Source organism: Arachis hypogaea, chromosome 19, assembly GCF_003086295.3.
Source record: "Arachis hypogaea cultivar Tifrunner chromosome 19, arahy.Tifrunner.gnm2.J5K5, whole genome shotgun sequence".
Lineage (NCBI taxonomy): Eukaryota > Viridiplantae > Streptophyta > Magnoliopsida > Fabales > Fabaceae > Arachis > Arachis hypogaea.
In genome coordinates, this window is record NC_092054.1 from 130,426,670 (window position 1) to 130,441,257 (window position 14,588).

Sequence of the window (14,588 nt, forward strand, 5' to 3'; positions counted from 1 at the left end):
TTGGTACGCGCAATCGTGATTACACTTTGATTATGTAAAATTCATGGCTCTTTCTTTCCCTGGCAATGGCGCCAAGAACATGGTGCCAATACCATGGTTCACAACTTCGATACAACTAACCAGCAAGTGCACTGGGTCGTCCAAGTAATACCTTACGTGAGTAAGGGTCGAATCCCACGGAGATTGTTGGTATGAAGCAAGCTATGGTCACCTTGCAAATCTCAGTTAGGCAGATATAAATGGATAATGGTGTTTTCGAATTTAATATAATAAAATAGGGATAGAAATACTTATGTAATTCATTGGTAGGAATTTCAGATAAGCGAATGGAGATGCTTTCGTTCCTCTGAACCTCTGCTTTCCTGCTATCTTCATCCAATCAGTCTTACTCCTTTCCATGGCTGGCTTTATGCAAGGGCATCACTGTTGTCAGTGGCTACATCCCCTCCTCTCAGTGAATAATATGCTCACGCACCCTGTCACGGCACGGCTATTCATCTGTCGGTTCTCGATCATGCTGGAATAGGATTCACCCTCCTTTTGCGTCTGTCACTAACGCCCAACAATCACGAGTTTGAAGCTCGTCACAGTCATTCAATCATTGAATCCTACTCGGAATACCACAGACAAGGTTTAGACTTTCCGGATTCTCTTGAATGCCGCCATCATTCTAGCTTACGCCATGAAGATTCCGGTTAAGAGATCTAAGAGATATTCATTCTAGCTTATTTCATGTAGAACGGAAGTGTTTGTCAGGCACGTGTTCATAGGGGAGATGGTGATGAGCGTCACACATAATCATCACCTTCATCACGTTCTTGGGTGCGAATGGATATCTTAGAAGCGAAATAAGATGAATTGAATAGAAAACAGTAGTACTTGCATAAATCTTTGAGGAATAGCAGAGCTCCACACCTTAATCTATGGAGTGTAGAAACTCTACCGTTAAAAATACATAAGTGAAAGTCAAGGCATGGAGGAGATGGCCAACCCCCTAAAACGTGATCACAGGATCAAAATACAATCCAGGATCTAATACAATAGTAAGAGGTCCTATTTATAATAAACTAGCTACTAGGGTTTACATGAGTAAGTAATTGATGCATAAATCCACTTCCGGGGCCCACTTGGTGTGTGCTTGGGCTGGGCTTGGAGTGTTACACATGCAGAGGTCCTTCTTGGAGTTGAACGCCAGCTTTTGTGCCAGTTTGGGCGTTCAACTCTGGTTTTGGCTCCTTTTCTGGCGCTGGACGCCAGATTTGGGTAGAAAGCTGGCGTTGAACGCCAGTTTACGTCATCTATTCTTGGTCAAAGTATAGACTATTATATATTTCTGAAAAGCCCTGGATGTCTACTTTCCAACTCAATTGGAAGCGTGCCATTTCGAGTTCTGTAGCTCCAGAAAATCCACTTTGAGTGCAGGGAGGTCAGAATCCAACAGCATCAGCAGTCCTTCTTCAACCTCTGAATCTGATTTCTGCTCAAGTCCCTCAATTTCAGCCAGAAAATACCTGAAATCACAGAAAAATACACAAACTCATAGTAAAGTCCAGAAATGTGAATTTAACATAAAAACTAATGAAAACATCCCTAAAAGTAACTAGATCCTACTAAAAACATACTAAAAACAATGCCAAAAAGCGTATAAATTATCCGCTCATCACAACACCAAACTTAAATTGTTGCTTGTCCCCAAGCAACTGAAAATCAAATAGGATAAAAAGAAGAGAATATACTATAAATTCCAAACTATCAATGAAACATAGCTTCAATCATATGAGCGGGACTTATAGCTTTTTGCCTCTTGAATAGTTTTGGCATCTCACTTTATCCATTGAGGTTCAGAATGATTGGCATCTATAGGAACTTCAGATTTTGAATAGTGGTATTGACTCTCCTAGTTCAGTATGATAATTCTTGAACACAGCTTCTTTATGAGTCTTGGCCGTGGCCCTAAGCACTTTGTTTTCCAATATTACCACCGGATACATAAATGCCACAGACACATAATTGGGTGAACCTTTTCAAATTGTGACTCAGCTTTGCTAAAGTCCCCAATTAGAGGTGTCCAGGGTTCTTAAGCACACTCTTTTTTTGCTTTGGACCTTGACTTTAACCGCTCAGTCTCAAGTTTTCTTTGCTGCTTTTTCTTGCTTCAAGAATCATTTTTATGATTTTTCAGATTATCAAATAACATGTCTCCTAGTCATCATTCTTTCAAGAGCCAACATATTTAACATTCTTAAACAACAACTTCAAAAGACATATGCACTGTTCAATCATACATTCAGAAAACAAGAAGCATTGTCACCACATCAATATAATTAAGCTAAGTTCAAGGATAAATTCGAAACTCATGTACTTCTTGTTCTTTTGAATTAAAACATTTTTCATTTAAGAGAGGTGATGGATTCATAGGACATTCATAACTTTAAGACATAGTTACTAACTACTAATGATCATGTAATGAAGACACAAACACAGATAAGCACATAACATAGAAAACGAAAAACAGAAGAAATAAGAACAAGGAATGAATCCACCTTAGTGATGGTGGCGTTTCCTTCTTGAGGAACCAATGATGTCCTTGAGCTCTTCTATGTCTCTTCCTTGTCTTTGTTGCTCCTCCCTCATTGCTTTTAGATCCTCTCTGATTTCATGAAGGATGATGGAGTACTCTTGATGTTCCACCCTTAGTTGCTTCCAATAATTGTGTGGAAGAAAATGTATCCCCTGAGGTATCTCAGGGATCTCTTGATTTGCAGTCAAATGTTCTACCACTGAGCTATAGACCCTTGATGGAAGCTTTTGTCTTCCCTTTCCTCTTTCTAGAGGTTTCTCTGGCCTTAGGTGCCATCAATGGTTATGGAAAAAACAAAAAAGCTATGCTTTTACCACACCAAACTTAGAATGTTGCTCGCCCTCGAGCAAAAGAAGAAAGAGTAGAAGAATAAGAAGAAGATATGGAGGAGATGGATGGGAGTGTGTATTCGGCCATATGGGTGGGATTGGGTGGGAGAGAGATGTTGAATTTTGAAGGTAGTGGGTGTATGGATGTGAGTGGTAAATGGAAAACAGAAGGGATGATCATGAATGGAAAGAGAGATGATGAGGTAGGTGGGGATCCTGTGGGGTCCACAGATCCTGGGATGATCCTGTGGGATCCACAGATCCTGAGGTGTCAAGGCATTTACATCCCTGCACCAATTTAGGCATGTAAAATGCCCTTGCACACAACTCTGGGCGTTCAGCGCCAGGTTGGTGCCCATTTTGGGCGTTCAACGCCCATTTGCTGCCATTTCTGGCGTTGAACGCCAGAACCATGCTTGTTCTGGGCGTTCAGCGCCAGGATGCTGCCCATTCTGGGCGTTCAGCGCCAGAACCATGCTCTGTTCTGGCGTTTGAACGCCAGACAAATGCTCTTCCAGAGTGTGATTTTTCTTCTGCTGTTTTTGATTCCGTTTTCAATTTTTATATTTATTTTGTGACTCCACATGATCATAAAACTTGAAAAACAAAAACAAAATTAGATAAATAAACATTGGGGTTGCCTCCCAACAAGCGCTTCTTTAATGTCAATAGCTTGACAGTGGGCTCTCATGGAGCCTCACAGATGTTTAGAGCATTGTTGAAACTCTCCAACACCAAACTTAGAGTTTGGATATGGGAGTTCAACACCAAACTTAGAGTTTGGTTGTGGCCTCCCAACACCAAACTTAGAGTTTGACTGTGAGGGCTCTGGTTGACTCTGCTTTGAGAGAAGCTTTTTCTGCTTCCTCTCCATGATTGCAGAGGGAGATCCTTGAGTTTTAAACACAAGGGAGTCCTCATTCCATTGAAGGACTATTTCACCTCTGTCAACATCAATCACAGCTCTTGCTGTGGCCAAGAAAGGTCTTCCTAGGATGATGGATTCATCCTCTTCCTTTCCAGTATCCAGGACTATGAAATCAGCAGGGATGTAAAGGCCTTCAACCTTTACTAACACGTCCTCTACTTGTCCATAAGCCTGTTTTCTTGAATTGTCTGCCATCTCTAATGAGATTTTAGCAGCTTGCACCCCATAGATTCCCAGTTTCTCTATTACAGAGAGGGGCATGAGGTTTATCCCTGAACCAAGGTCACACAGAGCCTTAAAGATCATGGTGCCTATGGTACAGGGTATTATGAACTTTCCAGGATCCTGTCTCTTCTGAGGCAATGTCAGTTGATCCAGATCACTTAGTTCATTGATGAACAAGGGAGGTTCAACTTCCCAAGTATCAATGCCAAATAATTTGGCATTCAGCTTCATGATTGCACCAAGAAACTTGGCAGTTTGCCCTTTAGTAACATCCTCATTCTCTTCAAAAGAGGAATACTCATCAGAGCTCATGAAGGGTATAAGAAGGTTCAATGGAATCTCTATGGTCTCTAGATGAGCCTCAGAGTCCTTTGGTTCCTCGGAGGGAAGCTCCTTATTGACCACTGGACGTCCCAGGAGGTCTTCCTCCTTGGGATTCACGTCCTCTCCTCTCCTCACAGGTTCGGCCATGGTGCTTATGTCAATGGCCTTGCACTCTCCTTTTGGATTCTCTTCTGTATTGCTTGGGAGAGTACTTGGAGGGATTTCAGTGATCCTTTTACTCAGCTGGCCCACTTGTGCTTCCAAATTTCTAATGGAAGACCTGGTTTCATTCATGAAACTCACAGTGGCCTTAGATAGATCAGAGACTAGATTTGCTAAATTAGAAGCATTTTGTTCAGAGTTCTCTGTCTGTTGCTGAGTGGATGATGGAAAAGGTTTATTATTGTTAAACCTGTTTCTTCCACCATTATTAAAGCCTTGTTGAGGCTTTTGATCCTTCCATGAGAAATTGGAGTGATTTCTCCATGATGAGTTATAGGTGTTTCCATAAGGTTCACCTAAGTAATTTACCTCTGCTATTGCAGGGTTCTCAGGATCATAAGCTTCTTCTGCATAAGAAGCCTCTTGAGTACTGTTGGATGCAGCTTGCATTCCATGCAGACTCTGAGAGATCATATTGACTTGCTGAGTCAATATTTTGTTCTGAGCCAATATGGCATTCAGAGTATCAACTTCAAGAACTCCCTTCTTCATAGGCGTCCCATTACTCACAGGATTCCTTTCAGAAGTGTACATGAACTGGTTATTAGCAACCATGTCAATGAGTTCTTGAGCTTCTGCAGGCGTTTTCTTTAGGTGAATGGATCTACCTGCAAAAGTGTCCAATGACATCTTTGATAGCTCAGATAAACCATCATAGAATATATCCAGGATGGTCCATTCTGAAAGCATGTCAGAAGGACACTTTTTGGTCAACTGTTTGTATCTTTCCCAAGCTTCATAGAGGGATTCACCTTCTTTCTGTCTTAAGGTTTGAACATCAGCTCTAAGCTTGCTCAGCTTTTGAGGATGAAAGTACTTGGCTAAGAAAGCCGTGACCAGCTTATCCCAAGAGTTCAGGCTGTCTTTGGGTTGAGAATCCAACCATAATCTAGCTCTGTCTCTTACAGTAAAGGGGAAAAGCATGAGCCTATAGACTTCAGGATCTACTCCATTAGTCTTAACAGTATCACATATCTGCAAGAATTCAGTTAAAAACTGAAAAGGATCTTCAGATGGAAGTCCATGAAACTTGCAGTTCTGCTGCATCAGAGAAACTAATTGAGGTTTCAGCTCAAAGTTGTTTGCTCCAATGGCAGGAATGGAGATGCTTCTTCCATGTAAATTGGAATTAGGTGCAGTAAAGTCACTTCCTTACATTATTATTATTTTCGGCTGCCATCTCCTTTTTCTGTTCGAAAATTTCTGAAAGGTTATTTCTGGATTGTTGTAATTTAGCTTCTCTTAATTTTCTCTTCAGAGTCCTTTCAGGTTCTGGATCTGCTTCCACAAGAATGTTCTTATCCTTGCTCCTTCTCATATGACAAAGAAGAGGGCACAGAAAAATAATAATAATAATAGAGATTCTTTATACCACAGTATAGGGATCCCTGTGTGAGTAGAAGAAGAGGGGGGAGACAAAGAATGTAATATAATGGAAGAAACACAACTGTGAGGATGGCAGAGATGTGAGATGAGATGTTAGGATATGAATGAATAAATAGAATAAGATGGGGGAGGGATACTTTTCGAAAATTATTTTGAAAAAGAGTTAGTGATTTTCGAAAATGGTTTTTGAAAATTGTTAGTATTTTTTTCGAAATTTTTTTTTAAAATTAAAAATAAATATAAGAATAATTAGTTAATTAAAAAGAAATTTTTGAAAAAAAGGAAGATATTTTCGAAAATTAGAGAGAGAGAGAGTTAGTTAGGTAGTTTTGAAAAAGTTAAGAAACAAACAAAAAGTTAGTTAGTTAGTTGAAACAAATTTTGAAAAGATAAGAAGTTAGGAAGTTAGAAAAGATATTTTGAAATTAGATTTTTGAAAAAAAAAGATAAGATGAGAAGATATTTTGAAAAGATATGATTGAGATTAGTTTTGAAAAAGATTTGATTTTTTTAAAAATCACAATTAATGACTTGATTCACAAGAAATCACAAGATATGATTCTAGAACTCAAAGTTTGGATCTTTCTTAACAAGCAAGTAACAAACTTGAAATTTTTGAATCAAAACATTAATTGTTATTGTTATTTTCGAAAATTTGGTATAAAAATAAGAAAAAGATTTTTGAAAAATATTTTTTTGAATTTTCGAAAATAACTAAGAATTTTGAAAAAGATTTGATTTTTGAAAAAGATTTTGAAAAAGATAAGATTTTCAAATTGAAAATTTGATTTGACTCATAAGAAACAACTTGATTTTAAAAATTTTTGAAAAAGTCAACTCAAATTTTCGAATTTGATGAGAGAAAAAGGGAAAGATATTTTTTTTGATTTTTTGAATTTTTATGATGCAAGGGAAAAACAAGAAAAATGATGCAATGCATGAAATTTTTAGATCAAAACAATGAATGCATGCATGAATGATATGAGTGTCAAGATGAACACCAAGAACACTTTGAATGTCAAGATGAACATCAAGAACATATTTTTGAAAAATTTTTGATGCAAAGAAAACATGTAAGACACCAAACTTAGAATTCTTTAATGCTTAGGCACTAAGAATTCAAGAGTGCATATGATAAACATGAAAAGACACAAAACAAAAAATCATCAAGATCAAACAAGAAGACTTACCAAGAACAACTTGAAGATCATGAAGAACACTATGAATGCATGAAATTTTGGAAAAATGTAAGATGCATATGCAAGTGACACCAAACTTATGATATGACTCAAGACTCAAACAAGAAACACAAAAATATTTTTGATTTTTATGATGTTCTAATTTTTTTGGATTTTTATTTTATATTTTTTGAAAAATTCTTTTGAAAAAGAAAATAAGGATTCCAAAATTTTTTAATATGAAATCCAGGAATCTTATGCTCTAAAGCTCCAATCAAAGGGTCAGGCATGGCTTAATAGCCATCCAAGCTTTAGTATGTAACTCAGACATGACACGCCTGACATACTCATTCCCAAAGGAATTAGACATGGCTTTACAGCCAGCCAGGCTTCACATGCTTCATGAAACACTAGAATTCGTTCTTAAAAATTTTGAATAAAAATATATTTTTTCGAAAACAGGTGAGAAAATTTTGAAATATTTTTGAAAAATTTTTGAAAAGAAAACAAAAAGAAAATTACCTAATCTGAGCAACAGGATGAACCGTCAGTTGTCCAAACTCGAACAATCCCCGGCAACGGCGCCAAAAACTTGGTGCACGAAATTGTGATATCCAGGCTCAAACAATCCCTGGCAACGTGAGCAACTTGGTACGCGCAATCGTGATTACACTTTGATTATGTAAAATTCATGGCTCTTTCTTTCCCTGGCAATGGCGCCAAGAACATGGTGCCAATACCATGGTTCACAACTTCGATACAACTAAGCAGCAAGTGCACTGGGTCGTCCAAGTAATACCTTACGTGAGTAAGGGTCGAATCCCACGGAGATTGTTGGTATGAAGCAAGCTATGGTCACCTTGCAAATCTCAGTTAGGCAGATATAAATGGATAATGGTGTTTTCGAATTTAATATAATAAAATAGGGATAGAAATACTTATGTAATTCATTGGTAGGAATTTCAGATAAGCGAATGGAGATGCTTTCGTTCCTCTGAACCTCTGCTTTCCTGCTATCTACATCCAATCAGTCTTAATCCTTTCCATGGCTGGCTTTATGCAAGGGCATCACCGTTGTCAGTGGCTACATCCCCTCCTCTCAGTGAATAATATGCTCACGCACCCTGTCACGGCACGGCTATTCATCTGTCGATTCTCGATCATGCTAGAATAGGATTCACCCTCCTTTTGCGTCTGTCACTAACGCCCAACAATCGCGAGTTTGAAGCTTGTCACAGTCATTCAATCATTGAATCCTACTCGGAATACCACAGACAAGGTTTAGACTTTCCGGATTCTCTTGAATGCCGCCATCATTCTAGCTTACGCCAAGAAGATTCCGGTTAAGAGATCTAAGAGATATTCATTCTAGCTTATTTCATGTAGAACGGAAGTGTTTGTCAGGCACGTGTTCATAGGGGAGATGGTGATGAGCGTCACACATAATCATCACCTTCATCACGTTCTTGGGTGCGAATGGATATCTTAGAAGCGAAATAAGATGAATTGAATAGAAAACAGTAGTACTTGCATAAAATCTTTGAGGAACAGCAGAGCTCCACACCTTAATCTATGGAGTGTAGAAACTCTACCGTTAAAAATACATAAGTGAAAGTCAAGGCATGGCCGAGATGGCCAGCCCCCTAAAACGTGATCACAGGATCAAAATACAATCCAGGATCTAATACAATAGTAAGAGGTCCTATTTATAATAAACTAGCTACTAGGGTTTACATGAGTAAGTAATTGATGCATAAATCCACTTCCGGGGCCCACTTGGTGTGTGCTTGGGCTGGGCTTTGAGTGTTACACGTGCAGAGGTCCTTCTTGGAGTTGAACGCCAGCTTTTGTGCCAGTTTGGGCGTTCAACTCTGGTTTTGGCTCCTTTTCTGGCGCTGGACGCCAGATTTGGGTAGAAAGCTGGCGTTGAACGCCAGTTTACGTCGTCTATTCTTGGTCAAAGTATGGACTATTATATATTTCTGAAAAGTCCTGAATGTCTACTTTCCAACACAATTGGAAGCGCGCCATTTCGAGTTCTGTAGCTCCAGAAAATCTACTTTTAGAGAAGGGAGGTCAGAATCCAACAGCATCAGTAGTCCTTCTTCAACCTCTGAATCTGATTTCTGCTCAAGTCCCTCAATTTCAGCCAGAAAATACCTGAAATCACAGAAAAACACACAAACTCATATTAAAGTCCAGAAATGTGAATTTAACATAAAAACTAATGAAAACATCCCTAAAAGTAACTAGATCCTACTAAAAACATACTAAAAACAATGCCAAAAAGCGTATAAATTATCCCCTCATCACAACACCAAACTTAAATTGTTGCTTGTCCCCAAGCAACTGAAAATCAAATAGGATAAAAAAAAGAGAATATACTATAAATTCCAAACTATCAATGAAACATAGCTTCAATCATATGAGCGGGACTTATAGCTTTTTGCCTCTTGAATAGTTTTGGCATCTCACTTTATCCATTGAGGTTCAGAATGATTGGCATCTATAGGAACTTCAGATTTTGAATAGTGTTATTGACTCTCCTAGTTCAGTATGATGATTTTTGAACACAGCTTCTTTATGAGTCTTGGCCGTGGCCCTAAGCACTTTGTTTTCCAATATTACCACCGGATACATAAATGCCACAGACACATAATTGGGTGAACCTTTTCAGATTGTGACTCAGCTTTGCTAAAGTCCCCAATTAGAGGTGTCCAGGGTTCTTAAGCACACTCTTTTTTTGCTTTGGACCTTGACTTTAACCGCTCAGTCTCAAGTTTTCACTTGACACCTACACGCCACAAGCACATGGTTAGGGACAGCTTGGTTTAGCCGCTTAGACCAGGATTTTATTCCTTTTAGGCCCTCCTATCCACTGATGCTCAAAGCCTTGGAATCCTTTTTATTGCCCTTGCCTTTTGGTTTTAAGGGTTATTGGCTTTTTGCTCTTGCCTCTTGGTTTTAAGAGCTTTTGGCTTTATCTGCTTGCTTTTTTTCTTTTTCTTTCTATATTTTTTTTTTGCCTAAATTTTTTTTTTCTGCAAGCTTTGTTCTTTGCTGCTTTTTCTTGCTTCAAGAATCATTTTTATGATTTTTCAGATTATCAAATAACATGTCTCCTAGTCATCATTCTTTCAAGAGCCAACATATTTAACATTCTTAAACAACAACTTCAAAAGACATATGCACTGTTCAAGCATACATTCAGAAAACAAGAAGCATTGTCACCACATCAATATAATTAAGCTAAGTTCAAGGATAAATTCGAAACTCATGTACTTCTTGTTCTTTTGAATTAAAACATTTTTCATTTAAGAGAGGTGATGGATTCATAGGACATTCATAACTTTAAGACATAGTTACTAACTACTAATGATCATGTAATGAAGACACAAACACAGATAAGCACATAACATAGAAAACGAAAAACAGAAGAAATAAGAACAAGGAATGAATCCACCTTAGTGATGGTGGCGTTTCCTTCTTGAGGAACCAATGATGTCCTTGAGCTCTTCTATGTCTCTTCCTTGTCTTTGTTGCTCCTCCCTCATTGCTTTTAGATCCTCTCTGATTTCATGAAGGATGATGGAGTACTCTTGATGTTCCACCCTTAGTTGCTTCCAATAATTGTGTGGAAGAAAATGTATCCCCTGAGGTATCTCAGGGATCTCTTGATTTGCAGTCAAATGTTCTACCACTGAGCTATAGACCCTTGATGGAAGCTTTTGTCTTCCCTTTCCTCTTTCTAGAGGTTTCTCTGGCCTTAGGTGCCATCAATGGTTATGGAAAAAACAAAAAAGCTATGCTTTTACCACACCAAACTTAGAATGTTGCTCGCCCTCGAGCAAAAGAAGAAAGAGTAGAAGAATAAGAAGAAGATATGGAGGAGATGGATGGGAGTGTGTATTCGGCCATATGGGTGGGATTGGGTGGGAGAGAGATGTTGAATTTTGAAGGTAGTGGGTGTATGGATGTGAGTGGTAAATGGAAAACAGAAGGGATGATCATGAATGGAAAGAGAGATGATGAGGTAGGTGGGGATCCTGTAGGGTCCACAGATCCTGGGATGATCCTGTGGGGTCCACAGATCCTGAGGTGTCAAGGCATTTACATCCCTGCACCAATTTAGGCATGTAAAATGCCCTTGCACACAACTCTGGGCGTTCAGCGCCAGGTTGGTGCCCATTTTGGGCGTTCAACGCCCATTTGCTGCCATTTCTGGCGTTGAATGCCAGAACCATGCTTGTTCTGGGCGTTCAGCGCCAGGACGCTACCCATTCTGGGCGTTCAGCGCCAGAACCATGCTCTATTCTGGCGTTTGAACGCCAGACAAATGCTCCTCCAGGGTGTGATTTTTCTTCTGCTGTTTTTGATTCCGTTTTCAATTTTTATATTTATTTTGTGACTCCACATGATCATAAAACATGAAAAACAAAAACAAAATTAGATAAATAAACATTGGGTTGCCTCCCAACAAGCGCTTCTTTAATGTCAATAGCTTGACAGTGGGCTCTCATGGAGCCTCACAGATGTTTAGAGCATTGTTGAAACTCTCCAACACCAAACTTAGAGCTTGGATATGGGAGTTCAACACCAAACTTAGAGTTTGGTTGTGGCCTCCCAACACCAAACTTAGAGTTTGACTGTGAGGGCTCTGGTTGACTCTGCTTTGAGAGAAGCTTTTTCTGCTTCCTCTCCATGATTGCAGAGGGAGATCCTTGAGTTTTAAACACAAGGGAGTCCTCATTCCATTGAAGGACTATTTCACCTCTGTCAACATCAATCACAGCTCTTGCTGTGGCCAGGAAAGGTCTTCCTAGGATGATGGATTCATCCTCTTCCTTTCCAGTATCCAGGACTATGAAATCAGCAGGGATGTAAAGGCCTTCAACCTTTACTAACACGTCCTCTACTTGTCCATAAGCCTGTTTTCTTGAACTGTCTGCCATCTCTAATGAGATTTTAGCAGCTTGCACCCCATAGATTTCCAGTTTCTCTATTACAGAGAGGGGCATGAGGATTATCCCTGAACCAAGGTCACACAGAGCCTTAAAGATCATGGTGCCTATGGTACAGGGTATTATGAACTTTTCAGGATCCTGTCTCTTCTGAGGCAATGTCAGTTGATCCAAATCACTTAGTTCATTGATGAACAAGGGAGGTTCAACTTCCCAAGTATCAATGCCAAATAATTTGGCATTCAGCTTCATGATTGCACCAAGAAACTTGGCAGTTTGCTCTTCAGTAACATCCTCATTCTCTTCAGAAGAGGAATACTCATCAGAGCTCATAAAGGGTATAAGGAGGTTCAATGGAATCTCTATGGTCTCTAGATGAGCCTCAGAGTCCTTTGGTTCCTCAGAGGGAAGCTCCTTATTGACCACTGGACGTCCCAGGAGGTCTTCCTCCTTGGGATTCACATCCTCTCCTCTCCTCACAGGTTCGGCCATGGTGCTTATGTCAATGGCCTTGCACTCTCCTTTTGGATTCTCTTCTGTATTGCTTGGGAGAGTACTTGGAGGGATTTCAGTGATCCTTTTACTCAGCTGGCCCACTTGTGCTTCCAAATTTCTAATGGAAGACCTGGTTTCATTCATGAAACTCACAGTGGCCTTAGATAGATCAGAGACTAGATTTGCTAAATTAGAAGCATTTTGTTCAGAGTTCTCTGTCTGTTGCTGAGTGGATGATGGAAAAGGTTTATTATTGTTAAACCTGTTTCTTCCACCATTATTAAAGCCTTGTTGAGGCTTTTGATCCTTCCATGAGAAATTGGGGTGATTTCTCCATGATAAGTTATAGGTGTTTCCATAAGGTTCACCTAAGTAATTTACCTCTGCTATTGCAGGGTTCTCAGGATCATAAGCTTCTTCTGCATAAGAAGCCTCTTGAGTACTGTTGGATGCAGCTTGCATTCCATGCAGACTCTGAGAGATCATATTGACTTGCTGAGTCAATATTTTGTTCTGAGCCAATATGGCATTCAGAGTATCAACTTCAAGAACTCCCTTCTTCATAGGCGTCCCATTACTCACAGGATTCCTTTCAGAAGTGTACATGAACTGGTTATTAGCAACCATGTCAATGAGTTCTTGAGCTTCTGCAGGCGTTTTCTTTAGGTGAATGGATCCACCTGCAGAAGTGTCCAGTGACATCTTTGATAGCTCAAATAAACCATCATAGAATATATCCAGGATGGTCCATTCTGAAAGCATGTCAGAAGGACACTTTTTGGTCAACTGTTTGTATCTTTCCCAAGCTTCATAGAGGGATTCACCTTCTTTCTGTCTGAAGGTTTGAACATTAGCTCTAAGCTTGCTCAGCTTTTGAGGAGGAAAGTACTTGGCTAAGAAAGCCGTGACCAACTTATCCCAAGAGTTCAGGCTGTCTTTGGGTTGAGAATCCAACCATAATCTAGCTCTGTCTCTTACAGCAAAGGGTAAAAGCATGAGCCTGTAGACTTCAGGATCTACTCCATTAGTCTTAACAGTATCACATATCTGCAAGAATTCAGTTAAAAACTGAAAAGGATCTTCAGATGGAAGTCCATGAAACTTGCAGTTCTGCTGCATCAGAGAAACTAATTGAGGTTTCAGCTCAAAGTTGTTTGCTCCAATGGCAGGAATGGAGATGCTTCTTCCATGTAAATTGGAATTAGGTGCAGTAAAGTCACCAAGCATCTTCCTTACATTATTATTATTTTCGGCTGCCATCTCCTTTTTCTGTTCAAAAATTTCTGAAAGGTTATTTCTGGATTGTTGTAATTTAGCTTCTCTTAATTTTCTCTTCAGAGTCCTTTCAGGTTCTGGATCTGCTTCCACAAGAATGTTCTTATCCTTGCTCCTGCTCATATGACAAAGAAGAGGGCACAGAAAAAAAATAATAATAATAGTAATAGAGATCCTTTATACCACAGTATAGGGATCCCTGTGTGAGTAGAAGAAGAGGGGGAGACAAAGAATGTAATATAATGGAAGAAACACAACTGTGAGGATGGCAGAGATGTGAGATGAGATGTTAGGATATGAATGAATAAATAGAATAAGATGGGGGAGGGATACATTTCGAAAATTATTTTGAAAAAGAGTTAGTGATTTTCGAAAATGGTTTTTGAAAATTGTTAGTATTTTTTTTCGAAATTTTTTTTAAAATTAAAAATAAAAATAAGAATAATTAGTTTATTAAAAAGAAATTTTTGAAAAAAAGGAAGATATTTTCGAAAATTAGAGAGAGAGAGAGTTAGTTAGGTAGTTTTGAAAAAGTTAAGAAACAAACAAAAAGTTAGTTAGTTAGTTGAAACAAATTTTGAAAAGATAAGAAGTTAGGAAGTTAGAAAAGATATTTTGAAATTAGATTTTTGAAAAAAAAAGATAAGATGAGAAGATATTTTGAAAAGATATGATTGAGATTAG

General features: G+C 38.9%; 2 non-coding genes across 2 annotated transcripts; both read left to right on the plus strand.

Moving 5' to 3' along the window:
* The first annotated feature begins 5,293 nt into the window (after window positions 1–5,293).
* On the plus strand, window positions 5,294–5,401 carry LOC112780994 (small nucleolar RNA R71). Its single transcript, XR_003191795.1, has one exon. It is a non-coding gene; the product is annotated as a small nucleolar RNA R71 (small nucleolar RNA).
* A 7,984-nt stretch (window positions 5,402–13,385) lies between these two features.
* On the plus strand, window positions 13,386–13,493 carry LOC112781016 (small nucleolar RNA R71). Its single transcript, XR_003191817.1, has one exon. It is a non-coding gene; the product is annotated as a small nucleolar RNA R71 (small nucleolar RNA).
* Window positions 13,494–14,588: the final 1,095 nt, after the last annotated feature.